This window comes from Bos taurus, chromosome 13 (assembly GCF_002263795.3).
Source record: "Bos taurus isolate L1 Dominette 01449 registration number 42190680 breed Hereford chromosome 13, ARS-UCD2.0, whole genome shotgun sequence".
In the NCBI taxonomy this organism is placed as follows: Eukaryota; Metazoa; Chordata; class Mammalia; order Artiodactyla; family Bovidae; genus Bos; species Bos taurus.
In genome coordinates this window covers 80,842,197-80,866,199 of record NC_037340.1, presented here as the reverse complement: position 1 = coordinate 80,866,199, position 24,003 = coordinate 80,842,197, and the positions used below count along the sequence as shown (strand labels likewise).

The following is a 24,003-nucleotide window of genomic DNA, read 5'->3' as shown; positions in this document are numbered from 1 at the left end:
AAGGACTGATGCTGAAGCTGAAGCCCCAATACCTTGGCCACCTGATGTGAACAGCTGACTCATTTGAAAAGAGCCTGATGCTGGGAAAGATTGAAGGAAGAAGGAAAAGAGGGCGACAGAGGATGAGATGGTTGGATGGCATCACTGACTCAGTGGACGTGAGTTTGAGTAAACTCCGGGAGATAGTGAAGGACAGAGAAGCGTGGTGTGCTACAGTCCATGGGGTCACAAAGGCTAGCGACTGAACAACAACAATCGTTCTTTATAAATGCTTAGCATCCCAAGCTAACCATTTTAATGTTTAAGGGCCATCGTCCTAATACTCCTGTAACGGGGCGGTCTCTAAATTCACGTGCATGGCTTTCAGGAAAGCTGGACTGAAATTCAAATCCTATCAAAGACTTCTCTCTGCAAGAAGGACATTGGCTCATAAGCAAACTAAGACGACCCTTGGCATCTTCATGGTAAGGTTTACTGTGACACTCGACCCTGTTGGCATACAATCATCTTAATAAATCATTTTTGAGTGCTCAGAAGTAATTTGGACGCTCAGCCACTATATTTTTGAGAGCCAGTGTCTCTTTGGGTACAACGGCTTTATTTGTAGAGAGTCGCACAGCAGGAAGAGAGATTATGGAGTATCAAATAAAGTCTTCCACTGATAGCTCAAAAATTATGTAAGCTCAGAAAATATAATGATTCTGAAATAATAGCAAATGGTGTTAGAATGGGAGATTTGGGAACTATTCTATTATTCTCAAACAGGTTTATGAAGACCTTGCGAGACAAGGCTGAAAGTGCCCTCTCGATCTTGTGCCTGTAATTTCTAATGCACTGTGATTTGTGGGTCCCCGTCATGAGATGCCAATTATACGTTTGATTTGTGGATGCAAAATGCTATTGGGAATGCATGCTTTCCTTTCTCAGAGAGGATTTAGGACCAGTAATTGCATAGGGAAAATGAAGGCATGAGAGAGCTGGTGGAAAGGGAATTGATAGGCAAATATCCATCAATTCCTGAGATGAGGAATGTGACTATTTATGCCCATGTACTCGTTTTCTGCACCTGGCCTTTTCAGAGCCACGTGGATAAAATGCAACCAAAGTTGTACCAAAGCAAGAGATGTTTGGTCTTAGATTTGCATGGGCTGCACGATGTCAGTGCAGTAGTTTCCCTGTGGGCTTCTATCTCCCCTCTCAGTGCAGGTGGGTACTTGGGGGAATTCCCCAGTGCAGTGGCTCTATTTCCATCCACCAGTGATAATACTTGATAAAGGGGTGATCAAGCATGGGAGGTCTCTCCTGTGAGAGAGGGAGAGAGGAGAGACGGGGTATTATTAGAAGGAAAGTGCCTGCAGTCAGGAACTCCACGGGCTTCAAAGACTGAACATGAAGAGTATTTTTTTTTTTCAGATTTTTATTTATTTTCCAAAATTATTATTTTTTTTTTATTGAACTGTAGTTGATTTACAATATTGTGTTAGTTTCTGGAGTACAGCAAAATGATTTCGTTATATGCATTTATATATATATATACACACACACACACATCTTTTTAGATTATTTCCTGCCTGAGGTTATTACAGGATATTGAACATACTTCCCTGTGCTGCACAGTAGCCCCTGTTGGTCACCTGTCTCACGTGTGCGAGTGCGTGTATGTGAATCCCGTGCCTCTGATTTGTCCTTTCTCGATTCCCCTTTGGTGACCGGCAGTTTGTTTTCTGTGCCTCTGAGTCTGTTTCAGTTTTGTGAATAAGTTCGTTTGTATTATTTTTAGACTCCACCTACAATGAGATCACTTATCACTTGTTTTTCTCTGTCTGACTCACTTCTCTTGGTATAAACCCTGGATCCATCCAGGTTGCTGCAAAGGGCCATATTTCATTCTTTTTTGTGGCTTACTAGTATTTCATTGTGTGTGTATTCCGTGTATGTATATGGACCACACTGAAGATGAAGAATATTTGTTGAGTAAATATTCTCTCTAAATACATTCTTTCATTTGTATCAATATCCGTATGAAGTAGGAACTATTATTATTTTCATTTCACAGATGCAGAAACTGAGGCTCTGAAGTTAAGAAATGTTTCCAAGGCCACCAAGTTAGCATTGCAAGACCATGCCTGAACTCAACCTCTGTGATGAGAGAATCCATGGTCTTTACCACCAGCCTCCACTCTCTTTTTATTACCAATCTAATACTCCGGGAGTTGGCGATGGACAGGGAGGCCTGGCATGCTGTGATTCGTGGGGTCGCAAAGAGTTGGACACGACTGAGCGACTGAACTGAACTGAACTGAATGGATAAGAAAACTTTGCAGAGAGCCAAAGGTTAAAGGTTAAGCAGTGAGACTTCCTTGAGACGTCTCTGAATTGATAACCACCTCCGAGGGGAGAATTCTGGGAATAATGGAGGCGAGAGGCCATGATTTTCAGGGTCTATCGTGAGACAAGAGGAAGTGTAGACACTCAGCCTCCCACTGGGTTTGCGGTCGTGCTCACTCATTTCTGTTGACATTGGTGTTGAGCCTTTCCTCCCTAGCAAGTGGGTTTTTCATTCAACTGGTATTGCTGGTCTCTAGTTCCATAAATTGATTTGCAGGAAAAAAAGCTTATGAATCCAGACAAACAATCATTAATAAGTGATCACCACCGGCAAGAAAACCCTGTGGTGTGCGAGTGCCGAGTCACTTCAGTCGTGTCCGACTCTGCCACCCCACGGACTGTGGCCCACAGGCTCCTCTGTCCGTGGGCTTCTCCAGGCAAGGATACTGGAGTGGGCTGCTGTGCGCTCCTCCAGGGGATCTTCCCGACCCAGGGATTGAGCCCCAGTCTCTTACGTCTCCTGCATTGGCAAGCGGGCTCTTTACGACTCATAAAGCCCCAGAAAACTCTAGCTTAGAACAACTGAATGAGATAGCCCCACCCCATTCTCGCTGCATTTTTGTTTTTTCTGGACTAGTTTGTATGTTTGCAAAAACAGTCATACCATTAAGCTGAAGGAGAAGGTCCATTCACAACATCAATAAATGACTTGTTACAGAGCCAAGCGAAATACTCCAAAGAATCAGGCAAATTTTGCCCATAATGCAGAGTCACTTTTGAAAGTTAAAAGGGCTCTCCTACTCATACTTCGGGAGGATACAGATTGGCCAGGACTGTTCCAGGTTAAGACACGTAGTCTCCTCACCCGTGAGTGAGAGAATCACCAAAACGAAGCGTCCACACCCACACGTGGAGCTGGGGAAGACACCGAGGCGGGCAGGAGGGCCACTGCTCGTTGCTATTGGCTAATGACTGCCAGGCTGTATTCACCTCACTATTTCCAGTGCCTAGCCCGAGGCCTGACTAGTCGCTCAGTTGTGTCCGACTCTTCGCGACCCCGTGGACTGTAGCCCACCAGGCTCTTCTGTCCATGGAGTTCTCCAGGCAAGAATACTGAAGGGGGTTGCCATTCCCTTCTCCAGGGGATTTTCCCAACCCAGGGATCGAACCAGGGTCTCCTGCATTGCAGGTGGATTCTTTACCATCTGAGCCACCAGAGAAGCCTGGCACTTAATAGGAAGTTGGGAAATAATTCATATTATGTTGTGTGTGTGCTGAAAAAATACATGCAATCAGGGACAGGCATTTGCACACACACACACACACACACACAGACCACAGACAATCTGCCTGGCCAATATAGCCACTTTCACACAAGGAGAAAAGGAGTGTGTGTGTGTGGTTTTTTTTTTTTTTTTTTTGAGTGTTCTTTTTTAATGCTGACATTTGGAAGCTGAGCTTTCCAGCCCAGCTCAACTTCACAGTCTACTATGTCCTTCTAAATGGATTCCCCAGAAGAAAAGTCGAAGACAGCAAATGCCTCCCCCACAATACAGATAAAATTTTCTGCTTAATTAGGCATTGACATGTTTACTATAACCTTTACAGAAGAGTAAGTCGTGCTGAGAGACCCTTTTTGTCTGTTTTCTTCTGCAGAACAGACTCAATCTCATGCACCCGATAAAGTAACACATTGAAAAGCCTCATAAAAAAAAAATGCCAAAGCATCTATCAGAGTAAGTGTGTTTGAACAATGGCTAGGGGTTCCAGGGAGTTTTACAAAACACATTTTAATATTATACATTGAAGACTGTTCACTTAAGTGGCTTTGTTTGCCATCGGCAGCTGAGAGGAGAGAGACGGGAGACAGGCAGAGTGTGGGTGATCGGGGTGTGTAATGAGTGTCTGTCTCTCTCTGTATTGATGAGATTTGTTTAATAAGATTGCATCATGTGCAAATCTTGGTAAAGTGGATTAGTTGACTTTATTCCTGGCAAGTTTATTCCTATGAATACTTATTTAGCTAAGATGATGATCACAATGATGCCGAGGCCCAAAGAGAAAGGCCTGTTCTCTGCAGAGCCTCCCTGTGGATTCTGGGTTGAAGGTCAAACTTTCTGGGGGCAAACATCTCGCTTTCCAACCTAAATGTCTAATTTCATCCCTTACCACTGCCTGACAGTGGCCACTCGAAGTGTCCATGCTGCCAGGACAGCTGAGTCATGAGCACACTCAGCTCCGTGTCTAGAAACTCTCTGGTCCAGAGAACTCTCTTCCGCTCCCTCGGTCACTGCTCTCACTGCTCTGCGACTACCGTTCTTTCCAGCGACTAAGTGGCCTTCCTGCTCCCACTTCTCCCAGGCTGTTTTCCAGAGAACTAACTGCTAGAACAGGCTTCCCAGGTGGCACAACTGGTAAAGAACCCACCTGCCAACGCAGGGGGGCTTCCCTCGTGGCTCAGATGGTAAAGAATCCTCCTACGATGCAGGAGAGCTGGGTTCGTTCCCTGGGTCTACCTACTCTAGTATTCTTGCCTGGAGAATCCCATGGACAGAGGAGCCTGGCGGGTTACGGTCCAGAGAGTCGCACAGAGTCAGACACGATGGAAGCAACTTAGCACGCCAAAGCATGAGACTCAGGAGATGCAGTTTTGATCCCTGGGTCAGGAAGATTCCCCTAGAGAAGGAAATGGCTCCCCACCCAAGTACTCTTGCCTGGGAATCCCATGGACAGAGGAGCCTGGTGGGTGACAGTGCATGGGGTTGCAAAGGAGTCAGACACACCCTATCTCACACACACACACACACACAGACACACACACACACACAACTGCTAGAATATTCCTTATTAAAGATCAGATCAGATCAGTCGCTCAGTCGTGTCCGACTCTTTTCGACCCTATGAATTGCAGCACGCCAGGCCTCCCTGTCCATCACCAACTCCTGGAGTTCACTGAGACTGACGTCCATCGAGTCAGTGATGCCATCCAGCCATCTCATCCTCTGTCGTTCCCTTCTCCTCCTGCCCCCAATCCCTCCCAGCATCAGAGTCTTTTCCAATGAGTCAACTCTTTGCATCAGGTGGCCAAAGTACTCGAGTTTCAGCTTTAGCATCATTCCTTCCAAAGAAATCCCAGGGCCGATCTCCTTCAGAATGGACTGGTTGGATCTCTTTGAAGTCCAAGGGATTCTCAAGAGTCTTCTCTAACACCACAGTTCAAAAGCATCAATTCTTCGGCACTCAACTTCTTCAGTCCAACTCTCACATCCATACATGACCACAGGAAAAACCATAGCCTTGACTAGATGAACCTTTGTTGGCAAAGTAATGTCTCTGCTTTTTAATATGCTATCTAGGTTGGTCATAACTTTCCTTCCAAGGAATAAGCATCTTTTAATTTCATGGCTGCAGTCACCATCTGTAGTGATTTTGGAGCCCCCCAAAATAAAGTCTGACACTGTTTCCACTGTTTCCCCATCTATTTCCCATGAAGTGATGGGACCAGATGCCATGATCTTCGTTTTCTGAATGTTGAGCTTTAAGCCAACTTTTTCACTCTCCACTTTCACTTTCATCAAGAGGCTTTTGAGTTCCTCTTCACTTTCTGCCATAAGGGTGGTGTCATCTGCATATCTGAGGTTATTGATATTTCTCCCAGCAATCTTGATTCCAGCTTGTGTTTCTTCCAGTCTAGCATTTCTCATGATGTACTCTGCATATAAGTTAAATAAACAGGGTGACAAATATACAGCCTTGACGAACTCCTTTTCCTATTTGGAACCAGTCTTGTTCCATGTCCAGTTCTAACTGTTGCTTCCTGACCTGCATACAAATTTCTCAAGAGGCAGGTCAGGTGGTCTGGTATTCCCATCTCTTTCAGAATTTTCCATAGTTTATAGTGATCTACACAGTCAAAGGCTTTGGCATAGTCAAGAAAGCAGAAATAGATGTTTTTCTGGAACTCTCTTGCTTTTTCCATGATCCAGTGGATGTTGGCAATTTGATCTCTGGTTCCTCTGCCTTTTCTAAAACCAGCTTGAACATCAGGAAGTTCACGGTTCACATATTGCTGAAGCCTGGTTTGGAGAATTTTGAGCATTACTTTACTAGCGTGTGAGATGAGTGCAATTGTGCGGTAGTTTGAGCATTCTTTGGCATTGCCTTTCTTTGGGATTGGAATGAAAACTGACCCTTTCCAGTCCTGTGGCCACTGCTGAGTTTTCCAAATTTGCTGGCATATTGAGTGCAGCACTTGCACAGCATCATCTTTCAGGATTTGAAAGAGCTCCACTGGAATTCCATCACCTCCACTAGCTTTGTTCGTAGTGATGCTTTCTAAAGCCCACTTGACTTCACATTCCAGGATGTCTGGCTCTAGGTCAGTGATCACACCATCATGATTATCTGGGTCATGAAGATCTTTTTTGTACAGTTCTTCTGTGTATTCTTGCCATCTCTTCTTAATATCTTCTGCTTCTGTTAGGTCCATACCATTTCTGTCCTTTATCAAGCTCATCTTTGCATGAAATGTTCCTTTGGTATCTCTGATTTTCTTGAAGAGATCTCTAGTCTTTCCCATTCTGTTGTTTTCCTCTATTTCTTTGCATTGATCGCTGAAGAAGGCTTTCTTATCTCTTCTTGCTTATTCTTTGAAACTCTGCATTCAGATGTTTATATCTTTCCTTTTCTCCTTTGCTTTTCGCTTCTCTTCTTTTCACAGCTATTTGTAAGGCCTCCCCAGACAGCCACTTTGCTTTTTTGCATTTCTTTTCCATGGGGATGGTCTTGATCCCTGTCTCCTGTACAATGTTACGAACCTCATTCCATAGTTCATCAGGCACTCTGTCTATCAGATCTAGGCCCTTAAATCTATTTTTCACTTCCACTGCATAATCATAAGGGCATTGATTTAGGTCATACTTGAATGGTCTAGTGGTTTTCCCTACTTGCTTCAATTTAAGTCTGAATTTGGCAATAAGGAGTTCATGGTCTGAGCCACAGTCAGCTCCTGGTCTTGTTTTTGCTGACTGTATAGAGCTTCTCCATCTTTGGCTGCAAAGAATATAATCAATCTGATTTCGGTGTTGACCATCTGGTGATGTCCATGTATAGAGTCTTCTCTTGTGTTGTTGGAAGAGGGTGTTTGTTATGACCAGTGCATTTTCTTGGCAAAACTCTAATAGTCTTTGCCCTGCTTCATTTCATATTCCAAGGCCAAATTTGCCTGTTATTAAAGATATTAGTAAGCAACTGGCTGTTGTAACTCCTGCAAGTCTTTCTGTTGCATTGCATTTATTATAAATAAATTATAATAAAATTCAAACCCTTTGCCTGGAGTCTGAGGGCTTGCAGGATTTGGCAGCTACGTTTTTGCTTTATCACCCAGTACTCTTGCCTCGCCCTCTGTGTCTGTAGGACAACAACCCATTTGCTCCTTCTTGCATCTGCCAATCTCTCCTCAACTGTGACTCTTTGCAATTGCAGGTTTCTCTGCTTAGAAAGCTCTTCCTCTATGGCAGTTGGTTGCTTTTCATGCTTTAGAATTCAGCTCAAATGATCCCTTCTGGGAGAGGCCCTCCCTGACCAGTCACTCTTTCTCTGTGTAACTCTAGAGCATATAACCTATTCACTGAAAGCACCATGGCACTGACCATACTCTGAAATCATCTTGAGGGCTTGTTTATTGATTGATTATGTTTTCTCACTAAATGTAAAGATAGACTATCTGTCTCCTTGAAGACAGAGACCTTGCTTCTCCCCACACTCAGATCATATCCTGGCACTGAAAGATGTCCACAAGTTATCTAAGTGAATGAACAAATAGATAGATCATACAATGAAAGGGGATTAGTCCGGTCGCAATCTCTGTCTCTACTTCTCAGCAATGCAGGCAGCGCCTGTGATGGGTAAATCTCCCCACCCCACCCCCCAATCTAGATCAGATGTGAATTACAACCATTCTGATCAACTTTCCTCAATAATAAAACCAGAGAGACCCCACAAATCATCTTTTCAGAGCATACCAGCCACCTAAATTCTTCTTGCCAGAAATCCCAGAAATGCCAGAAAGCTGTGGATTGCAGCTTTTTAAGTATGAAGACGGCAAATAAGCATCAAGACTGCAAAACACCAGAAAATACACTTATCAGGAGCAGATTTTGATTCAAAAAAGAATCACACAACTTTGAAAGTATGAGTAGTTTTTGTCACAGATAAAACTCTTTATCTGTTCTATGATATATATATTACACAAATATTAGCCTGGTCTTCTCCCAAATTCTTGATGGAAAAGGGGACAGATGGCATTAGAAAAATACACTATACAAGCTGCAAACTTTTTACTCTATCAATAGACGGGTAAAATTTGGGAACAAATCCTTAAATTTTAGACATTTCCTTTTAAATCAAACGTTAAAAAAACAAAAGGGAAACAATTTAAAAAATACCACCTCAGTTGTTCCAAAAACCTGTAGTCAGAATGGTTCAAATAAAATTGTGCAAAATAATTCATGGGCAGCAGGATGTGAGACACCAGACTTTCGCTAGGCATCCATTTTTGTAGTTGCTTTGAAAATCCACAATGGAGTGTTTACCGGAAAAGCATTGACAGCTTTCAAAGCAGCAGAAGAGGTTGAAGAGTTATAACCTGAGACGATTATAAAACTCAAGAAGGTTGATTTTTTAAAGTGAAACTAGAATTCAACCAAGACCTCATTTAAAAACATACCCCGTGGTGACAGGATCGTTTTCGCCAACCCACCCCACTAAATGACAGTTTAAAATCACAAGAAGATTCCACAGTGTGCAGGGCAGATGTAAATGAGGGGATCGCAGGAATTTCTGGCTGAGACCCAGTCGGTACACGAAAGGATGACACGGAGGGAGGCTTCCCTGTCACGAGCCTCCAGTGTTCTGGTGACTGTGGTCTAGAAGTCTGTTAACATGTATATTATTATTGGCACTAATTGGCACTCGTGTTGGCAGGCTGAGTAAAGGAGATGGAGGATTTACTGTTCAAGGAGGCTGAGCCCCTTTCAGTGGGGACTAGGCCCAGAGGGAGGGCCGTGCTGAGCGGCTCAGTCTGCTTTGTGTCCCAGGAGGTGGTCAGCTACAGGGCTACGGGATCCTTGACACCATTTCTGAACAGAGACCTGACTTTACAGAGAATCCAGATATCACAAGGCTCAGCCTCCCTCCCACCCAGAGAAATCTAAGTGCAGGCATATTTCTAAACAGAGACATTTTCAATTCAATTTTCATATAGATTTTTATTCCTGCCATACCACACAGAACTCGTTAACATAAGCGTGGCTTGTGTGTGCAAATTGAGAGAGCAGGCCTGGTTCTTTCCTCCATCTGAACATCAGGACCGAACACACAGAGCTCTTTGTTTAAAGGGATATTGAAGATGGAGTGGTTTGATGGCAGGAGGCTTCTCCTGGACCCAGAAGTGCTTTATAGAGATGTATGGAGAGCTTTCTGAAGGTCATCAAAACAAGAACCTCTCTCTTCTTATTTCCTGCAGACGTTTGGCTAATTGGAATATTTTATATGCCCAATGGATATATATCAGGTGGGGTCTGTATGAGCAAACAGTCCACTTACTCACTGGACTCTTGTTATAGATACTTTCTAGGGCCGTCATCACAGCTCTTTGGACTGTAAAGCTGTTTCCAAATCATGTTCTGTGACTTTCTCCACTTCTTGGTCTTCAGCAAAAAGGACTAAGCTCATTTAAATCAGAGAAAGTGGATGCTCCGTCATCCTTTTGTGGTTCATCTGTTTACTCATTTTATCAAGAAATATTTATTTCACTGCTAACACAAGTAACATACTTTAGTAAAATTGCACAGGGACTTCCATCACATTGGCTCTCCAGTGGCCCAGGAGAGTAGAGAGCTGAGTTACAGACAGAAGTTGGGCGTGGGTTTGGGGAGGAAAAGGTCATGAGAAGGTCATGCATTACTGGAGGAAGGTAGGTAACTTAAATGGGCAGAGTAGACCAGATGGGAGAAAAACAGTCCTGAGTTGCAAAGGTACGTAGCGCTGGCCCTCAGTTGGATAGACACAGAGACATTGCGAGTCATTGGAAAGTCCAAGCCACATTGAAAAGAGTACAGCTGCTGCTCAAGGAACAACCATGGGGTCTAGGGTGGTCTGAAATTTTGTTTGGCCAAACCATGTGGAAGAAACCAAATGTGTGTAGGACCCGTCCGTCTGCAAGCTCTAAACCAAAGGTATCAGGGGAAGCGAAGAGTTCAAAAATGCGGCACGCTCTTCTGGTACTTTCTTATACCATCTCTTTGACCTTGATTCTCTATCAATTCCAAATAGAAGTAACCATCCTAAGCCTGCCTGCTGCTGCTGCTGCTGCTAAGTCGAGTCAGTCTGTGTGACCCCATAGACGGCAGCCCACCAGGCTCCCCTGTCCCTGGGATTCTCCAGGCAAGAACACTGGAGTGGGTTGCCATTTCCTTCTCCAATGCATGAAAGTGAAAAGTGAAAGGGAAGTCGCTCAGTCGTGTCCGACTTTTAGTGACCCCACGGACTACAGCCTACCCGGCTCCTCTGTCCATGGGATTTTCCAGGCAAGAGTACTGGAGTGGGGTGCCATTGCCACCTCTTAGCATTTTGTTAGGACAAGGGAGGAAATGGAGGAGAAAGTGTATCATAAACCTTTGCTACTCAAAGGATGGTCCTTGGATGAGCTGCAGCATCACTTGGGAACTCGCTAGAAATGCAGACTCTCAGGCCTATCGAATAAGAATCATTTAACAAGATCCCTGGGGGATCCATAGGCTCAAGAAAGTTTGAGAAGTCTTATTGCGAGACTGTAAATTAGGAGCCAGATAATTGGCAAGCTACTTCTCTCTGCCTATGTTCCTATGTGTATGGGGGTACCAGTTTAGGAAAGAGAATACAGCTTTGAAAGTTCCAACCCCTTCTTCTTTCTAGGGACCAAAAGATGAAATACCTGTGGCTTAGACAACTGCTTCCGGTAACACAGGGAAAAACTCAGCAAGAAAAAAAAGAATAAAATCCACTAATTCAAAGACTGATCAGTTAATGAGAAGATAGAATGGCCCACTGGTTGTGGGATGAGGCTGGGCTCAGTTCAGATCTGCCAGTTACTGTTTAAATGTGGTCACAGGAAAGTTACTGAAACTTTCAGAGGCTCAGCTTCCTCATCCATAAAATAAGAACAAGAATAGTATTTGTGGGGCTGCCCGGTGGCTCAGTGGTAAAGAATCCCCCTGCCAATGCAGTAGAAGCAAAAGATGAGGGTTTGATCCCTGGGTCGGGAAGATCCCCTGGAGGAGGAAATGGCAACCGACTCCAGTATTCTTGTCTGGGAAATCCCATGGACAGAGGAGCCTGGGGGGCTACAGTCCACAGGGTCACAGAGACTTGTCAGCACATACGGAGTATTTGCCTCCTAGGCTAGTTAGGAATATCAAATACGACAAAGTATGCAGCACACCAAGGCTGTAGGAATACCTTCTGACTCCCAGGCCCGTTGTAGGCACTCTATAAACACTGAACCTCCTCATCACCCATCCAAGCCCACAAACAGCTGAAAGCAGCCGACTCTGGCTTTCTTTGTTGTTGCTGTTTTCATTGATGTTCAGTCACTAAGTCGAGTCTGACTCTTGTGACCCCATGGACTGCAGTACTCCAGGCTTCCCTGTCCTCTACCATCTCCTAGAGTTTGCTGAAATTTGTGCCCATTGAGTCAGTGATGCTATCCAACCATCTCACCCTCTGCCGCCCTCTTCTCTTTTTGCCTTCAATCTTTCCCAGCATCAGGGTCTTTTCCAATGAGTCAGCTCTTTGCATCAGATGTCCCTAAATCCTCTTCCAAACCAACAGCTTTTAGATGATATCTGCATTAGATATGAACTGGCCTTACATGTGTCATACATAAGAAAAGAGTTTGCTCTACTTTGGGTTTGTTACTTAATATTAAATCATTCATATAAGGAGCCAGTGGTATGTATGCTGGGAACTTCCACAGAACTGATGTGCAGACATCAAATGGCAAGTTATTAGGTCATTACCCATAATGATAATGTCTGCAATCTTCAAGAAATAAAGCAACCCACCATTTGAGCAAAAAGGTCTTTGTTGGAGGCCTTGGGCTTTGCAATGAGACAGATGACTAATGCTCAAAGCAGAAGGTCTCCTAAAAAAATACTTTATATTCAGCTACCTAGAATTTCAGTTTGGCATGTGTTATTATTGGGAAATATCCTGGTGACAATTTTAAAAAGCAGAGTGAGAAAATATTCATGGAGAAGGGTGAGAAGGGGGCCACTTCATAAGATTTCTGATAGTTCCAGCTTAGAAACCATTATCCCTATATTATCCCCACACCAAGAGAGCATAAATCAGGAGCAGGGGATAAAGTAAAGGGAAATGAAATAGAGACAATGAAACTACACAACAGGACTGAGACTTTCCTTGCAATTTCTGAGTTTTAGGCTTCGACTTTTCAAGTGATACCAAGTGTGTTCAGCCAAATGTACATACTGATTCTCTATACATTTTCCCCCACATAGGGCTATATAAACGGGTATCCCTGGTGGCTCAGCAGTAAAGAATCTGCCTGCCACGTAGGAGACTTGCAGGAGATGTGGGTTTGATCCCTGGGTCAGGAAGATCCTCTGGAGTAGGAAATGGAAACCCACTCCAGTACTCTTGCCTCAGAAACCCTGTGGACAGAGGAGCCTGGTGGGCTGCAGTCCACGGGGTTGCAAAGAGTCGGGCATGACTGAGGGACTCAGTGACAACAGCAGCGTATATACAGTTTTTTGCAAGACTGGAAAGTTTGGAGGGGTTTTGTGGCTTTATTGCCAAGAAAAGGGACAGTAAATCACTGCCCAGAGTGACCTTCAGAAACTATATGAAGCCGATGCGCCATCTGTATTTTTTCAGATGTGCATTCCCATTTTACTTGAAATAACACCATTAGCGCAGCCTTCCCACGGAGCTAGAAGGTGATCCTGTTTCCCTCTTGCCTGGCTTCAAGTCAAACATCTTTTCTTTTTTTTGGCAAATGCTGTTCCTTTCTCTGAAATATTTCATGCAGATAATGGATAATGACCACTTCTCATTGCCTTTTCTCGAAAACGTCTAACTGCATTAGCCAAGAACAGACAAATTTTAACCTGCTTCTTTTGCTAAGTTCATGGCTGTGACCACTTCCCGTTAAGAAAGAGAGAAGAAGGCTCACTGTCCCTTCAGAGAAGCTAAATTGGCAATGTCAGCGAGCGATCTGGCCTTTGCTTCTCTGGTGAAGTCTTTGCTATCTCTAGAATCACAGGAGTCCAAGGTGGAAAGACCTTTCATGTCTATGAGCAGTGATTAAGTCAAGGCGTTCCTAGCCCTGGTATTCTTCAATTCTGTGATTAATGGCTCAGATACGGACCTTCCAACTCTTCTCTTTCCTGGTGGAGTCTCCCCAGTGTGATCGCTGTGACCAGCCTGGCTAGGAGGACCACAGTGGTTAGAATTTCCTCCCATTTCTCTCATTCCTGGGTGTGAGCAGGGTTTCCACACTGCCTTACATTGCCTCAAAGCCCTCCATTTGACTTCTGTTTATTTGACACGAGGCAGATCAAGAACACATTCCCCGTAAAAATATAGACATTCTCTTATCTCATCACTGCACTTCAAGGTGAATGAGCTTATTAGCTGGTTCCTGTAGAAGAAAGTTCAGCTGAAGCTCTGATATTTTGGCCACCCGATGAGAAGAGCCGACTCATTGGAAAAGACCCCTGATGCTGGGAAAGATTGAAGGCAGGAGGAGAAGGGAGCAGCAGAGGGTGAGATGGTTAGATAGCATCACCGACTCAACGGACACAAATCTGAGCAAACTTCGGGAGTTAGCAAAGGACAGGGAAGTCTGGTGGGCTGTAGTCCATGGGGTTGCGAAGAGCTGGACACGACTTAGCAACTGAACGACGGCAAAAATAGAAGAACGTGTGGCCCTAAGAGCCAGCTGGGTCACCATCACACTTTAACCCAAGGGTTCTCAACCGGGGGACATCTGTGCCTTTAGACAAGGTCTGGAGACATCTTTGGTTGTTACAGCTGGCGGTTAGAGGGCAGAGAGGCCAGGGATGCTGCTAAACCACCCCACCGCCACCTACCCCACCGGACAGCCCCTCACAGCAAAGAAATACTCAGTCCCAGATGTCAATAGTCACGAAGTGCCGTAAGGTCAGGGTTGGCAGTGAAGCAAGGGGCTCTATGGAGAACACTCTGGGGAGGGTGAACACTGGCAGGAACGGGAGACGAAGCACAGACGGTACCCTCCCAGCTGTCATAACACAGGGCTGGAGCACAGACGTCTGGGGCAAGCCTGCCCGGGTTCAAGTCCCGCCTCAGCCAGAGCATACACTGTCATCTGCAGCAGACCCACAGGCTCTGCGGGTCTCCTCTCTCTTCTGTAACCTGGAGGAAATAACGGGACCAGCCTTAAAGCCGACCGTGAGAGCCGAGACAACTGAGGGGCGCTCAGAACGCCCGGTAACAGAAGCGCGTGGCGTGCGTTCCCTCTCACTAGTGTTACGAGAGCAAAGGCGTCATCGTGGAGAGCCACGTCTTGAGCTGGATTTCTCAGGGTTTTTTGTATTTACCCTTTCAAGTGGTGACTGAAAAAATAAACAAAACACAAAACAACAATCCATCAGACTCCTAGCAGTATTCTCAATCCATTCCTTCTGGGTTCACTTAAATCCCCTTATCAGATTGAGCACGTTTATAGTGCAGGAAACAAACAAACAAGTTAATGATGAAAAGGATTAGCTTTTCTAAATAACTCCGGTAACTCTGTCAAATAAATCCTGACCTATTTCGGTTCTTAATTAACTAGGCTAGCTTTTACAGGAGGCAACTTATATGAAACAGCGAGTCTGATCTGAGGCCAAACCCCGCTGGACAGTTGGATGAAGCAGTTCTTGGAAATGGCCCAAATGCCGGGAGATACAGAGGTAGTTGATCTTTTTGAATCAACAGTTTGAATAATCTAATGGAAAATTCTCCAAGGTTTTCTGACCCTTAAAAAAAATATATTTATTTATATTAATTGGAGGAAAATGACAATACATCAGTATGAATCGGCCACAGGCCGACACGTGGCCCCGCCCTCCCGGAGCCCCGCCCCTCCCTCGCGAGCCCCGCTCTGCCCCTGGGCACCGGCTGTCAGGGCACCGGCTCTGGGTTCCCTTCACCAGACCTCACACTCCCGCTGGCCGGCTGTTCTACACAAGACGGTGCGTCTGTTTCAAGGCTGTTCCCTCGAATCGCCCCACCCTCTCCTCCTCCCACGGTGTCCAGAAGCCTGCTCTTATGTCTGTGTGTCCTTGGCTGCCCTTCACGTAGGACTGTTAGTACGGTCTCTTTAGATGCCACGTCTGTGTGTCAGTATACGATATTTGACCCTTCGATTGAAGGCTGGGGCTGGTTTGTCAAGGCTTGGTATCTTTCCTCTGTCTCTGCCTACAAAGGAGATAGGTAAATAGAAAAGGTTCAAGGTCACTGTGTCAGCACACTTCCTGCCTGGACAGTGATACCAAACTGGTCATCGTCCCAGGAGAGGAACGGGGCTGAGGACGAAAGACTTTGGGGTCTAGTGTTCTCCAAAGGCGACCACAGGCGCGCGGCTCATGATGCATCCACGGTCCTGTCCTGGACACGCTGGCCTGTGTCTTGTCTGTTTCATGTATTTCCCTCTGCTTTGAAAGTCTTCTAAGGCCAGTTTTCTGCACTGCCCAAATCACTTCTATAAAATCAGAATTCTCTTAAAAATAATAATGTACACGTATTTTTTCTTAACAACAACAAAAAGGCAGTATTCAGCTAATTGGTTAGTTAATTTGCTTTTCAGTGTAAAGGATCATTCTTCTCTTCCTGCAGAAAAACAAACAAACAAAAAGAACCAGAGCTTTGTGACCTGGAGGAGGATGAATTATTAGCAAAGAATCTTCGTATATGCAGCCTCTAAGACCTTTGACCGACTATTCGGAGATGATAACGGGAATTAGCCATTGTCTCTAGAGTTTCAAAGAGTTCATTGGCTGCCTTTCCAGGCCCTGCTAATTTTCTGTTATTTGTGTGTGTGCACTCAGTTGCTCAGCTATATCCGACTCTTTGTGACCCCCGAGGACTGTAGCCTGCCAGGCCCCTCTGCCCTGGAATTTTCCAGGCAAGAATACTGGAGTGGGATGCCATTTCCTACTCCAGGGATCGAACCTGCCTCTCCTCTGTCTCCTTTACCACTAGTGCCACTTGGGAAGCCAGTGTTACTTACAAACATTTAAAAATGAAGTTTTCTTGGGCATTTCTGGAAAGATCATCAGTGTCCAGGATATATCACCGCAGTGTGGTTGTCTCCTAACCTATCAAGTATGGGTGGAATTGGCGTCACCAGGACTGTGTGGGGCCCTGATTTGTCTAAGCCAATCATGTCCAAGTATTGGATTATTTAGGTAATTCAGGCCTAAAGCAAGCCAGTAGGCAATAGGCAGTCTCAGAGTCTTGCTTATATAGAACAGCTGTGTGCCTAGTCACTCAGTTGTGTCTGACTCTTTGACCCCATGGACTGTAGCCTGCCAGGCTCCTTTGTCCGTGGGGATTCTCAAAGGCAAGAATACTGGAGTGGGTTGCCACGCCCTCCTCATATAGAACAGCAGAGACAACATTTTCCCGAGGAAGGGCCCAGCCCCCAAGTACACACGGAATCATAGACTCATACTGGCACCTAGCACTTCTCATCAGTGGTACCCAACTTATTCTGGATGACTCAGCTGGGGTGATTTTGCTCCCTGGGGACGTTGGCAGGGCTGCTGCTGAACATCCCAGAGTGCACAGAAAAGCCTCCGCAACAAAGAATGATCTGGCTTAAAAGGCAATAGCCCCAAGAACTGGAAGACCTAGTGTGAGAAATCTTTCGCCCAAGTTTGAACATGAGGCTCCCAAATGCAAGAGCTTATTCTCCTTGCTCATTGCTGCAGGCTCAGTGCCAAGAACACTTCCTGAGGTAACTATTGTCAAAGTTCTTGGCAACAGTGACTTCCCTATGGTCCAGTGGTTTAAGAATCCACCTGGGCTTCCCTGGTGGCTTAGCTGGTAAAGAATCTGCCTGCAATGCAGGAGACCCAGGTTCTATCCCTGGGTGGGGAAGATCCCCTGGAGAAGGAAATGACAACCCACCCCAGTATTCCCTTGCCTGGAGAATTCTGTGAACAGAGGAGTTGGGCAGGTTACAGTCCATGGGATCACAAACAGCTGGACACATCTGTGCGACTTTCACTTTAGCCAATGCAGGGGACACGGTTTGATCGCTGGTCCTGGAAGATTCCATGTGCCTCGAAGCAACAACACCCGAGTGCCACAGCTACCGAGTCTGTGCTCTAGAGTCCATGCTCTTCAACAAAAGAAGCCACTGCAATGAGAATCCCAAGCACCGCAACAAAGAATAGCCCCTGCTTTCCGCAACTGGAGAAAGTCCGCATGCAGCAACAAAAATCCAGTGCAGCCAATAAAATCAACTGATCAATCAATCGATCAATTAATTAAGAAAAAAGTTCTTGAGGTTTTTGTCAGAGTGTCATCCATTTCCCACTGGTGGGGGTGCTTTGTCCTTTAATCACCCCCTCTGCTTTTACAATTTAGGTGAGTTATTTGCTGAAATCATCTCCCCTCTTCATGTTAGAGTAGGTAGCATGGCTGACTTTATTTTTTAAGGCTTATGATCAGTTTGGAACTCATGTAAGAATAACATCAGCAGGTCCAGGAGGAATCAATCTGCTGTCTCCCAGGCACACTGGGGAGAAGCCAGCAGGACACAGTCTAGTCTTGGGGAGATTAATTTACTGAGACTCCAGCACATGCAGACGGCTTTCCAACAAGAATAATCCAGATAGCATGTGTGTATGTGTTCAAATATCTGACATTTTGTCTAAAGAGCAGAGAGGTAAAAGAAAAACATGAGAGCTTTTTTCTTTCCCTTTTCGGCATTCCATGTTTGTTTGCTGTTTAGTATGAGCAGATGACCCCAGCTAGGCCAATCAGAATCCATGGAATGTGAACTCTGACCCCACGACACAAGAATGGAAAATGGTTGGAGCGGATCGCTCTTGACAATGGCATCAAGCAGAGATCGCCCTTTGACTGTGTCCCTGAGATCTTCAGAAGCCCATTGGCTGCTCCGCTTTCAGTGAGACGCTCCATACGTCTTCCAGCAAATTCCTTATTTTGACTTGAATTAGCCAGAGAGAATATTTGTGGCTTGCAAATCAAGCCCTTACTGTCTAATGGATGGTGCACAACACATACATTGAGTTCAAGGATGAATTTGTGCTGACTCTAACAGAATGGTTTCTTTGTGTGTAGAATAAAAGAAGCTCAGACTGTTGGTGGCATTGCCTGGCATTCAGTAGAGGGTAGTTTCAATGTTCACAGACACTTGGGCAGACCATGAAGAGATAATAATGAGAGCATCCTATTTCTAGAAACCAAGAATTTCCCTCCAAAACCAGAGTCCCCTCCATCCAGATGTACATTTTTCCATAGAGCCTGGCTCTTTGTATAGGTCTGCTTTGAAAGTGCTTTTTAGAAACATATCATCCCCCAGTGACTTGAATGTACCCGTCTAGGGTACGTTTCCAGCGCTCACAGTCTATTGTATCAATAATCTGCATATTTAAGAGTCCCTACATGCTCATTGAGACGATAGATGGGGCTGGTACAGTCTACTGGGTCAAAAATCTGCTTTAAATAGTCTATATACACAGTCGGTTGAGTAAATAACAGCATTTTCAAAAAGCCCCTAAATATATAATAACATGATAAATCGTGTCAGCTCCTGAAAATGCAGGCTTGCTACTGCTGATCAGGAAAATGATGTGCGATTTAACAAGCCACTTACAAATGATCTCATCTTTTCCAGCTGTGGGAGCATTGTCTTTGCCTTGGCTATTTTTCTCATATGTAGAGAAGAGGAACCCAAACACACACACACACACAGGCCTATATGCATCCTCAATACCGTCTTGCACAAATAAACTGGATTTGGATCAGTGGTCCAGATGTAGGCAGTTAAGGAGTGAAGGCCAGCGTGCAAGTTTCTTCCAACTTGGGTTTGGAGAGTTCACCCATCCCTCAGCTGTGGATGATTCAGAGTTAAGCTGGGCTCCAAATGTACAAAAACAGTTGGGCTTAAATCAAATAGAAGCATTGATTTTGAGACCTCCGTCTGACCTCATTTTGTTGGGAAGATGACTTTTCCTATAGCACTTCATTAGAAACCTGTTTGCTTATAAAATGCTTCTGTGTGTACCGTATTCTCGTGAAAAGCAACCCCGTGGACTATGCCGTCCATGGAATTCTCCAGGCCAGAATACTGGAGTGGGTAGCTGTTCCCTGCTCCAGGGGATCTTCCCAACCCAGGGATCTAACCCAAGTCTCCCGTGTGGCATGGGGAATTCTTTACTGGCTGAGCCACCAGGGAAGCCTGTTATCGTATTCAAATAGCTCCCAGTTAGTAAGTGCTTTACACGTATGGTTTTGTTTTAACCTTATGCTCCATGGATGGGGGTGACATTATTAGTTCCATTTTCAAAGACAGAGGAATCTTAGGCTTCAAGAAATTAAATGACTTTCTTGAGGTCACATATCAGATGTTGGTAGACTCCGACTTTGAACTGAGCATGTGAGTCTCCAGAGCCATCGCCCTCTTGTGGCTGTTAGTTTCAGCTCAAACGCACATCCATGCCTGTTTTCAACTGTGTCCTGCTTTGATCTGGTGTGTATGGCCAGGTGTGTGTCTCTGCTATAATGATACACATTCCTTGACGAATCTTGCATTCTGCAAAACCTTGCATCACAATGATAGCGCTTAAAGCAAAAATAAGATTAGGGTAGACTAGTTCAAAACTAAGCAAGTAGGTATCCAGAATGTAACCCAGCAAAACCATACTAACAATACCAGCCCAGTTAAAAACACTTGTTAAATTCATAACAAATAAAACAACACTACAGCAAAGAATCTGGGCTGGATGAAGCATAAGCTTCATCGATTCAAGATGCGAGAGAAAATCTTGATGCGGAATCAGGATTGTGAGAGAAATGTCAATAACCTCAGATACTCAGATGGCACTACCCTTTGGGCTTCCCTGGTGGCACAGCTGGTAAAGAATCCGCCTGCAGTGCAGGAGACCAGGTTTCAATCCCTGGGTTGGGAAGATCCCTGGAGAAGGGAAAGGCTACCCACTCCAGTGCTCTGGCCTAGAGAATTTCATGGACTGTATACTCCATGGGATCACAAAGAGTCAGATACCACCGAGCGACTTTCACTTTCACTTTATGGCAGAAAGTGAAGAGAAACTAAAGAGCCTCCTGATAAAAGGGGAAAAGGAGAGTGAAAAAGCTGGCTTAAAACTTAACATTCAAAAAACTAAGATCATAGTGTAGGGTCCTATCACTTCGTGGCAAATAGATGGGGAAATGTGGAAACAGTGACAGACTTTATTTTCTTGGGCTCCAGAATCACTGCAGATGGTGACTGCAGTGTGGAATTAAAAGATGCTTACTCCTTGGAAGAGAAGCTATGACCAACCTAGACAGCATATTCAAAAGCAGAGACATTACTTTGCCAACAAAGGTCCGTCTAGTCAAAGCTGTGGTTTTTCCAGTGGTCATGGATGGATGTGAGAGCTGGACCATTAAGAAAGTTGAGCACCAAAGAACTGATGCTTTTGAACTGTGGTGTTGGAGAAGACTCTTGAGAGTCCCTTGGATTGCAAGGAGATCCAACCAGTCCATCCTAAAGGAGATCAGTCCTGAATATTCATTGGAAGGACTGATGCTGAAGCTGAAGCTCCTATACTTTGGCCACCTGATAGGAAGAACTGCTGCTGCTGCTAAGTCACTTCAGTCGTGTCCAACTCTGTGCGACCCCATAGATGGCAGCCCACCAGGCTCCCCCATCCCTGGGATTCTCCAGGCAAGAACACTGGAGTGGGTTGCCATTTCCTTCTCCAATGCATGAAAGTGAAAAGTGAAAGGGAAGTCGCTCAGTCGTGTCCGACTCTTCGTGACCCCATGGACTGCAGCCCACAAGGCTCCTCCGCCCATGGGATTTTCCAGGCAAGAGTACTGGAGTGGGGTGCCATTGCCTTCTCCAGATGGGAAGAACTAACTCATTGGAAAAGACCCTGATGCTGGGAAAGATTGAGGGCAGGAGGAGAGGGGGACGACAGAGGATGAGATGGTTGGATGGCATCATTGACTCAATGGACATGAGTTTGAGCAAGCTCCAGGAGTTCGTGATGGACAGGAAAGCCTGGTGTGCTGCAGTCCATGGGGTCGCAAAGAGACACAACAGAGCAACTGAACTGAACTGAACAGCAAATAAAGGACTTTACTTTGTAAACAATGAAGTGATTGTAGATGACTAGAAATAAATTGATGGAATTAGTAAGATGGTGGGGTTATAGAAGGTTGAAATTTTAAAAGACTGCAGTGCATGCAGGCGTGCTCAGTCATGCCTGACTCTTTGTGACCCCATGGACTGTAGCCCGCCAGGGTCCTCCGTCCATGCGATTCTCCAGGCAAGAATACTGGAGTGGGCTGCCATTTCCTCCTCCAAGGGATCTTCTCAACCCACGTCTCGTGCATCTTGTGACAGTTTGGACTTCTAAGGCTGACCATCTGAGCCAAAAGGAAGTCGATGGGACTCCTATGAACCGAACACATTCTCTGTGGCTTTCCGCATTCAATGGTTAGTGAACTTCACGTCTGGCTGCTGTTACTTAGTGTTGCTAAACAATAAAGTGTTGGGAAAACTTACATGTGAATGGATGTGGCGTCCTCATTATATACACATCATTGACCGATTTACCAATCAGGAGTGAGCTAATTGGCTCAGGAAATATGAGTTGTAACAGAGCAGACTTTATTAGATCTTTCATCCTTAGACCTTTCATGTTAACTAACCCAGTTACTAAAATCCTGGGCACCTCACCAATAAAATCTTAGCGTTGCATTCATTACTCAAGCAAACCAACCTAAAGTAAAGATGATAAATCTGAATATCTTCCAGACTACGGAATTAGCAGCTTATGAAATGTCTTGTTTCTTGGGGAGATATGAAGAAAGAACTTCCCTTGTATATCTTCAAGCATCTACTGTATGCCTGTTAGAGTATGAAGTATTGGGTGTGGGTTTTATTTTGGAAATAATCCTGTTAATAGGCATCTCTACATCTGTCTTAAATGGGGGCGATTTGAGGCTAACAGAAGAGATACAAATGGGTCTCTGGGAGAAATTAGCCAGACAGATAGGAAACCCCAGACCCGGGCATCCTCCCCTTCACCATTCTGCAATGAGCTGCATGCTAAGTTGCTTCAGTCATGTCTGACTCTTTGCAACCTTGTGGACCACAGCCCTCCAGGCTCCTCTGTCCGTGGGATTTCCCAAGGAAGAATACTGGCGTGGGTTGCCATTTCCTCCTCCAGGGGATCTTCCCGACCCAGGGATTGAACCCGTGTCTCTTCCTGTCTGCTGCCTTGGCAGGTGGGTGTTTAGCACTAGCGCCACCTGGGAAGCCCGCTCTGGAAAGAGGAAGCAAGTTACAAATCGCACTCCCAGGGGATGGAAAGTGAAAAACGGCCTCAATCTGGGCTACCTACAGTCAATTCCTAACACTCTCAGCAGTCAGAATGAAAGATACATCAGATCACGTCATTTCCCTGCTCAACACCCCAAGGGAAATTCATCTTACTCACGGAGAAAGTCAACCTTCTTACCACGGCCCTCAGATTTATGGGCCCGTGTAGCCGCCATTCCACCTCTCCCCCTTCTCCCTTTCCTCCCTTTCTGGGTTTTCCACTCCGGTCTTGTCGGCCTCTCTGCTGTTTCCCAACCAAACCGGGAGCCTCGCGTCTGAGGCCTCTGTGCTTGCCTTTCCCTCTGTACTTTGCTCTGCCTGCTGTTTGCTGCCGTTGTCATTGTTTAGTCGCTAAGTCATGTCTGACTCTTTGTACCCCCATGGACTGTAGCCTGCCAGGCTCCTCTGTCCATGGGATTCTTCAGGCAAGAATATTGGAGTGGGTTGCCATTTACTCCTCCAGGGGAGCTTCTTGACTCAGGGATCGAACCCGCATACATTCTTTACATCTGAGCTACCAGGGAAGCTCCGACTTGCTGTAAGTCTGTGCTTAACAGCAGTTTCCTCCTGGAGCTTACTCGGATGGCTCTGTCGAAATTGCAACCGGTCTCCTACTCTCTCAAGTTCCCAGTTCCTCCACTCTGCCCTGCTTACCTCTTTCCACAGCGCGTACCCCTGACGCTGTAGAACTGACGCCTCTGTTCTGTCTGTTGTTCATTGTGAGCTTTCTTTACTGTTTGTCGGCTCCTTAGGACAGGGGTCTTTGTCTGTGACTCCATGCTGTAGTGTGAGCATCTAGAGGTGGCGCCTGGCACGTGGCGGGTGCCAAGTAAACACTCACTGAAGGATCAATGGCCACGCAGGGAACCCTGTGTGTTTTGAACTCGGGGCTTCCCAGGTGGCTCAGTGGTAAAGAATCCACCTGCCATTGCAGGAGACGCGGGTAACTCGGGTTCAGTCCCTGGGTCAGGAAGATCCCCTGGAGGAGGAATTGGTAACCC

The 24,003-nt window shown here is 45.5% G+C and overlaps 1 protein-coding gene across 3 annotated transcripts in view; it reads right to left on the bottom strand.

Moving 5' to 3' along the window:
* TSHZ2 (teashirt zinc finger homeobox 2) overlaps window positions 1-24,003 on the bottom strand; it is a 494,166-nt gene that overhangs the window by 208,608 nt on the left and 261,555 nt on the right. The gene's annotated exons all lie outside the window — the stretch shown is intronic.